Below are 9,234 nucleotides of genomic sequence, written 5' to 3'. Positions count from 1 at the left end.
TGTCCTGTTCTTGTGCACGTGGACTACGCACATGTCGGTGGCAGGAAGCACATGGTTACTTCGGACGTCTGAGACCAGATTATCTGGCAGAGAGCCAAGAGATGCTCAACCTTATCTTTATCGTATACTTCCGTTCCAGGGGGGAAAGAGTGGGATGCCTTACCCGATTTAAAGCGCCAGCTTCTAAAAGCAATTTAAAGATCTAAATCATGCTTTTTAGATGATTTTTTCAAGGAAATTCTGCCCAAAAAATTATCTTTGGCAGGAATACACAAATCGAAGGTCATCGCATCTTTTGGGTCAACGAAGGGTGCAGAATTTGGGTTCGCATAGATGGCCAGTTGGTTTCAAGAAGATGGCGCAGTGTCTGATACCACGTTAAAAGACGCGGTTCAACTGCTTTTTCATAACCACATCACCTCCAGGAACGGCGAAATCCAAACGCCCAAGACCTGTCAGCATGCGACTTTATTTTGTGGGAGATAGAGTACACCTCACTTAAAATTAAGGTGCAGTCTGACCGAAGGGCTGAAAGAAAGCATTAGCTTTAAGATTTTTAATTAAAGAAAAAAGAAACGTGCATTTTTAGCTATATTTTTCGCCATTTCGAAAAACTTAATACAAGCGCAGTGTATTCAGCACAAATAGAGCAATTGACATCGTAGACCTTAACTACGTGACTTTGATATTTTCAGGCATTAATTTTATGGCCTGACTACAATGAAATTAGCTAACTTCCTCCGATTTCGCAATTTGCTGGATAAAAGCAAAAAACTTGTCATCTCTTAACCGGTGCTGCCATCTAGAACGATAAATAGGCATTACTTTTTGTTTTTAACTCGTACGATAATAATCATGATTCCAGTTGTTAGAATGTTTAAATTTTTTTCTATTAATTGTTCTTCTAGTTGAAATAAATTAACCGGAGATTTCGAAATCCCATGTGGGATTTCAAAAGGTCTCGTTAGTTTGAAACCTCTTGGGAATAAAATAATATACACTGGGTGGTCACTGAATCTACTGTGGCCCTACATCGTGTTGGGCCACAGTTCACACGGATAACAGCAGTTGTCCCAGGCATTCCTCCACTAGATGTCTGAACCAGGTATTCCGGAATAGGCCATTTCCGGAATACCTGGTTCCTGGGAAACGCGAAGCTGTCACCCCTTTCGCTAATGGACAAACTCACCGCTTGGCAGATATATAGGTACACTGCATCACTGCATTCACGTCGACGGTAATTCGATGTCAGTATGGATAAACGTCGTGAGTTAACCGACGGGCACCCACTATCATCCCTAAGAGGGTGACAGTGGGTGCCCGTTAGTGAGTATCATCCCCCTCTCAAAGGGATCCTATCCCCTTTGAAAGAGGGATGATAGGTCACTCTATCGCGGTGGTGGTACAGAAATTGCACTATCCCGGTTCGACAGTATCAAGAGTGTATCGGGAACAGGCCATTTCCGGAATAGCATCTCATCGTGGACAGCACTGTGGGCGGAGAAAGGTGGTGAATGAACGTGGTTGTCGACGTCTGTCCCCCATTGTTTCAGCCAACCGGAGAGTGACAGTGGCACAGATCACCACCGATTTGAACGAGGGAAGTGCCAGAAACATTTCCACCAAGACCATCAGGCGATCATTAGCAATGGAACCCACCGAAGTCCCATTGTTAACACCACGACACACGACTCTACCCTCAACTGGGCGAAAGAACTGGACCTTGGATGATTGGAGACTAGTCTCCTGGTCCGATGAGTCCGGTTTCCAGTTATTTTAAGCGGACAGGAGGATGCGTATCTGGCGGAAACTGCACGAAACTATGCACGTCATGTCAAAAAGGAACTGTTTAGGCAGGTGGACAGTCGGTAATGGTCTAGGGTTTGTTCAACTGGCGTACGTTGGGATCTCTGGTACGTCTAGACGCATCTCTGAACGGTCCAGGTTACGTGTCTATCCTTGCACCACAAGGCAATGGACTCTTCCAGCAGGACAATGCGTCTCCCTAGATAGCCGTGGTGACTAGAACATAGTTCTAAGAGCATCGCGCAGATTTCACCACCATGGAATGGTCTCCCCGTTCGCCTGCTGTGATCCCTGTGGATCATCTTTGGAATGCTGTGGAAAGGTCTGTTCGATCTTTGGATCCTCCACCCAGGAAAGCGATGGAATTGGGGACAGCAGTGCAGCAAGCATGGATGGAAATACCTGTGGAGCGCTTTCGTGAACTAGTGTACTCAATGCCTCACCGTGTGACTACCCTTATCCGGGCGAAAGATGGCCTTACCCGTTGTTAGGTAGGTATCCCATGATTTCTGTCCACTCAGTGTACACGGCGCGGTTTAACTGAAGTCTTCAGTTTTATTGTTCCTTGTACAAAAAACTGAAACTGAGTTTTATTGTACAAAAAACATCGGATATCGTTTTCATTCACTGTTTCTTTACATTTCATTATGGTGAAGGTCAATAATTAGCTAATCATCAAAAATATCCGGGAAAAAAAAAATAATTGTTTTTGTTAAGAATACACCATTCTGCTGGTTGAAAGACTTTCTTTGAAGCAATAACATCTAAACTGCGATCCTGAACACATGTAGGACAGTCAGAGAGTTCCTCGAACAATAATAGAAACCGGACATTACAACCACTCCACGCAGCTGGTACTGGTAAAAGGAAGAATCCCATTAGAAGAAGAAAGATAAAAAACACGACCCTCAGGGAACTTGAAGCCTTCTTGTCTTGCTTTAATTTCCAAATAATTCTCCTAAAATCTGCACAAATGGTCTTCTCGTTGAAATCCAGTCTTTCCCAACTGAACCTGAATTGCAGATATCACAACCCGATCTCGGCGTCGTCATCGATGCAGAAAGTCATTTAAAATCGACATTGACATGGTAACTGTAAGTCCCTCTCTCTAATCATTGGGCCGTCAACAGCAATGTGTGGAATCCTCCACCCTCTTAACATTTAAAAGATTGCTAGTCACTATAACTATAAAGAAATTCTGTACTTTTCTGATATATGGGCTTCAGCAACTCCCTCTAATATCAGGAGAATCTACCCTGGGCTACTGAAGTGGGTCAATTCCAAACTTCATCTCAAGCCCACAATGACCACCACTGAAATGGCCTTGCCAAATCATAAAGATGCCCTACTATATTGTTATTATTTTATATTCATGAAAGTAGATTAGTATTTAGATCCACCATATAATAGGATCTACTCCTCTCCTAGCATCCGGGGCTCGTAGTCCTGGAGAACTCCACAAACTCGGCTCAGATCCTCTCCAATCCCAGTCACTCACTCGAACAGACCTGCCCCTCTGATAGATTCCTTCCGGACCAGATTCAGACTTGCACAGGTTGGCGAAAGAGAAAAAACAAAATACAGGAAACGTCTTGTTACCATATAGTATCATTCCCTTCGTAATCAACAGTGGAAAATTGACTCAGCTGCATCTACGACTACCTCCATCCACTTCTGATGCTTCCTGAGATGCCTTTCCCTCCAAGGGACCTTAAACAGATATCTATGTGCAGTCATAGTTTACTTGTGTATAATCTAGAAACCGTTAAAATTATTCTCACGTGTGTTATTGTTCTATTCACACGATTGTTATTACTGTATTTTATATTCATGTCTTTGACTGATGCAGTCAAAGACGCTAATCAAAGACAAGGAACGTCAGGAGTTTACATTCTGGGGTGATATACTAAGATTGTAACCCCTAGCGTTCCATGAAAGGATTTGCGTGTATTTTTATGTATCTCAATAAAAATTTCATTTACTTATTTATTTATTTTGTGGATAAACGGGTGCAATATCTATGTGGTAAAACTTTATCAACTATTTCTGTTACAAGCAGAAGTAAAACAACATATTACAATGTTTACAATGTTGTAATGCGTAATACTCGTATTACAACATAGCCTTTTCCGGCTGTTTGTTCCCTAATGCATCTTCACTCCCTCCCTTTTGATAAGGGGGGGGGGTTCAGAACTGTTTGATAACAATCTGGCCTGACACTTCTCTGCTCGTGTCTATGCCGGATGTGACGTCACGAACACTGCCGTCTGTTGGCTTCACACAAAGTGGCTTCGCACAGTGACGCTGTTTATTTTGTTTTCAACAGCCTTTCTGGGCATCGTTCCACGTGATTGCTTAACCCGGAAACGGTACAACAGGTACGTTGCGGGTTACGCTACAACAGGTGCGTTGCGCAGCGTATTACGCACGGTGGAATTCTGACCCCTACACACATTTCCTCGCTACTCGATATGAAGGTGGGAAAAGCCGGCTGAATAAGCAAATACCAAGGGCGTGCAAGGCCACACCTCGAATGACATTGTCAGGATTGCGTCCCTTCCTGTCTCTATTGAATGTCCACAAATAATTTAGATCAGTATTAAAGCTGTGGTTAGAGGGGTTCCCCCCTTCTGGTCGAGAACCCTTTCTTGGAATCTTCTACGAAATAAATTTTCGCGAGTACTGGACATGGTAATAATCTTTGTTAAAAAATAAAATTAAGCTGCAAATTAATCTAAAATGTTTAAGCTCTTTCCATTTCGCAATAAGGCTTGTCCAGTCCCTCAAAAACAGAATTGTACCAGGCACCCAAATATCTAAGGTTCTTATGAGCTTTAGATATCTTTTATTGGACGTCTCTAAATTAATTCAAGTTGAATGTTCTGATACGGCAAGCTCTCAGCAACGTCTTTAGATAAGAGTTGTTAAGAAGGGGATCGTAAATCCACAGACTTGATGAATTTTAATCCATCCAAAAAAGTACTTCGTGATGGTACACGCAAGAGTTATCGTGTACACATAATGCTCCACGTGTTTGTTCGATCTCCCTACCCTACGCCATCCAAAGGGTAAGCTGCAGTCGCTGATTTAATTTATGGGACATAGGATAAACCACAGAGAACGTGACAATTCGCAGTGGGTCAAAGATAAAGCGCCAAAGACACCTGCGTACGCATCCAAACAGCGGTAACCGTATAATGTGCTATGCATTAGATTACCTATAAGGTATTTTCCTCGGAATATTCAAATAAAATTACCTGTTAAATAATAATAATAATAATAGCTGCAGACTGGTAAAGAGATCGAAGCCATGGCAGAGGAAGAAGCCTACAAATACTTGAGGATGATGCAGGCTCAGCAGTTACAGCACAAGGAAATTAAGGCCTGCCTGACCGAAAAACACCATCAGAGACTCAGAAGCCTGGTGAAAGCAAAGCTGAATGAAGGGAACACAGTTAAAGCCATAAACACCTATGCAGTCTCAGTGCTAACATACTCCTTCGGGGTTATAGATTGGACTAACACCGACCTGGAGGATATCATGAGAAAGAAAGGACAATGATGACCAAGAGCCGCCAACACCACCCGAAATCTGCCGTGGAGAGACTGACAATGCCCAGGAAGAAGGAGGAGGGGGCCTGATAGACCTCATCAAGCAACAGAAGACAGCGATTGCTAACCTAAAGGATTACTTCCAGAAGCACACAGCAGCACTCCACCAGGCCATAAGGAAGATAGACAAGTTGTATAACCTTAGCGAGGAATCCCCTCCCAACCAGGAAGTACAAACGAAGCTAGAAAGAAAAGATGGGCAGAGAAGACACTCCATGCAGACATTGATCTCCACCAAGATCACACAGATAAAATTGCTTCCAATGCACAGGCTGACGAGCGGCACACTCTTCCTCGAGACTGAAGGATTGATGCTCGCCATCCAAGACCAGTTAATCAACACCAGGAACTATAGAAAATACATCGCCAAGGAGCCCGGAGTGTCCAATGACACATGTCGACGATGCCACCTAGCCTCAGAAATGATCCAACACATCACTGCGGAATGCAAAGTGATCACCATACTGAGTACACTCATAGACACGACCATCATAAGCTAGCAAGGAACTACCAGTTGATCGAAGAAAGTGTACCGTACTACAAGTACGAACCCCAAGCAGTACTAGAGACCCCAATACACAAGCTGTACTGGGACCGCACCATAATAATGGATAAGACAATCTCGCACAACAGACTGGACATAACCCGTGTGGACAAGAAGGAAAAGGCTACCTATCTGACTAACATAGCGGTACCCAACACTGGCAACCTGCAGAAAACCTATGGGGAAAAAAATCAGGAAGTATACGAACCTAAGACAGGAGATTAAAGATATGTGACATATGCAACAAGTAACGACCATCCCGATCATTGTGTCAACCACAGGTGTGCCAAAGACCCTACATAACAGCCTAGCAGCAATAGGTCTCCCAGCAAACACCTACAAGGAACTCCAGAAAGTCGCAGTCCTGAACATCTGTAGGATAATTAGAGAGATCCTGGGCCAACAGTAACACCAGACATAACAATAACCACCCTGTGTACTTGAAAGCAATACCCATCACGAGGTGGAACCCCCCCAATCAGGGAGAAATAATATAATAATAATAAAGGTCAGCGAACAGCAGACCAGAGATGGACCATCGTCACGAAGAACCTGATAGCTCCTGCAATCCTAGAAAAAATCAAGAACGATGTAAGCGACCAACTACAAAGAACAAAAAATATGGACACAACCGAACCAGAACAGAAGGAACAGCAAGACCTATGACCAGGAGCAGCCGAAGTCGCGATATCTAGAATAGTAAAAGAGTGGAAGAAGGCCTAAGAAGAATTCAAGGAATGGATACCCAACAAAGGCACACACCATACCAAAGAAGAGACTCAACAGAATCCTCTGGCAAGTCATAGACCAGCACAATCAACAAATACTACCGGATTACCTTAACAACAATGAAATAAGATATCCTCCGCACAGCCATTTATTGCAGGAGTCACCAAGATGAACGGAAGAGAAAGCAGAGACTAACAGAATACAAAGCGCAAAAACAACGAGATATCAGCCTGGGAAAGAGCAATAGAAGGGATGTAATCAGATGAGCAAAGGATGCAAAGAGCAATTGATCAATGATGCTGTAGTTACAGATGAAGCCTGTACATGGCCTGCATCGACTACCGCAAGGCTTTGTGCCCGTAACTGATTGACAGAGACATTGAATATCTACATAGTCAATCCACATTGACACACTTGCTAGAGGTAACATGGCAAAATGGATGCCTACCATCAAGGTCAAGAACAACCCTACAAGACCGATCCCATCAGAAGAGGGATCTTACAGGGAAATGCCGTTAGCCCACTTTGGTTCTGTCTAGCACTCCACCCAATGTCCATCATGCTCAACAACAGCAAATACATATATACCCAAAAAGAAAGGAAGAACAACCTGTGTACACAATCTCTCATTTGATATAAATGGATGACATAAAATTTTATCCGGAAACCGAGAATCGTTTCTAACAGCAACTCCAGATCACCGACGGATTCAGCACTGATATCAGGATGAAATTTGGACTAGACAAATACAAGACCCATGGATTGCATCAACGACTTCCAGTAGGACGAAACTACCAGCTGAAGATCGGTGAAGAGATTGAAGCCATGGCAGAGGAGGAGGTCAATGACTATCTGGGGGTGGTGCACACTCAACAATTAGAAAACAAGAAGATCAAAGTTCGCTTCACTGAGAAATTCCATTAGAGACCGAGGAGCCTGCAAAAACAAGGAGAGAACATTGTCAGGGCTTATGTCATACCAAACTGATTCAACATTGCACTAGCCATCCGTGTCGACTGGTTGCACTGCCTTAGATTTTATGTGCTTCTTAACTAAGAGCCTCCCTGCTGTCCCTTCCTCCCTCCTACCCTGTCTGTCCTTTCTTTATACTCCCATTATTCAAATTCTGCATCCCTTATATCTGAGTGATACCACGTCTCTGATAACCCAGCACTAGCACTTCGAATTCATTAAATTTATTTAATATGCTACTAGCACTGGTGTATGTGCACCTGTTCTTACTCTTAGCTACCCCAACACAGCCCGTTGTTTCATAATGACTCCCAGTAGTCCATAAAACCCCCAGCATCTTGCTTTCAAGGCTGCTGCTGCTGCTCATTCCAATAGAAGCTAACATTTTTCCGACCCATCTGACAACGTGTAGATAACATCAGAGAATATTCTTGCACCCCTTCTGATTAAAGATATCCCATCCCTGCAAAAACAGAAGGGGGTGACAGCTCGTAGCATTTTTAAGAAGCAGGAATAATTATTTCCAATAATTATATCACTAGTCAAGGAAACACATAAATGTAATTGATTAATTTAAGAACGTCGTGTTAGAAATAACACCTTTCTCCCACTTAAAACATCAAGAAGTGATTCGACGCTTTGCAAATAAGTATTTCAGAGATCGAGACATGAATATTATGCATTAATGCATTACGCAGCGAATTTACCAACTCTGCACGACCTCAAAACTAAAATGAATTCGCGTACAATCCAAGCGCATAAACATGAGTGTGCCTCTGCATAAAACGAATGCTGTTTCTCTCTCCTCCATGGAGAGAAATTTCCTTCTGCTAAATACATATTTCATTCATTCGTCGTACCTTTTCTGGTTACTGCCATTGCTGTTGTTGAAATCTAATATGGCCGCACGTGCCACAGACCTTACGTACAGTAAACTCCGTGGTAGGGAAGTAAATTGCCCAAATTTGAATATTTTGGAAAAGGAAAAGAAAAAACACTGAAGTTCGTCTTTTTCACTCGGTTTGTGAATGAGACTAGGTAAGTTTCGAAGCATCATTGACGGGTGTCGAATCCCGGGCTTGTTTTGTCAGTGAGAAAGCGTATCCTTGAGTTGAATTTTTGTCCAATAGAAAGAGCATGCTTTATCCGTGTTAACACGATGGACGCCAGTTAAAAATTTGGAGCAAATAACCTTGAAATAATTGTAAAACTATCTCGGAAATTGGCTATGATTTCAGAGAAACTCAATGCTCAATGAAACAACAATGGACAAAAAACTGTGCCATTAAGGCCACACGAGAATTACCCCAACTATCCGTGCCTATAAATTGCGTGTATTCTCTGGTCGGGTTGCCTGTTTTGCTGTTCTCCACTGAGATTGACTAACTCATCCACGAATTGAAAAAAAGTCCATAAAAGTTCTTCGAGTCATTGAAAGGTTTCCAACTAGGGCTTTTTCCACACGATGTGGAAAGGACGGTGATTATATCCACTCTGCGATCCAGAACAATGGAAAGCACTTTTGAGTCCATAGTGATCCAGCTGCAACTTTGATAACTCATCTGGTGCTG

Source organism: Mastigoproctus giganteus, chromosome 14, assembly GCF_048544385.1.
Source record: "Mastigoproctus giganteus isolate SK-2022 chromosome 14, ASM4854438v1, whole genome shotgun sequence".
In the NCBI taxonomy this organism is placed as follows: domain Eukaryota; kingdom Metazoa; phylum Arthropoda; class Arachnida; order Uropygi; family Thelyphonidae; genus Mastigoproctus; species Mastigoproctus giganteus.
Note: the sequence above shows the minus strand (reverse complement) of the source record.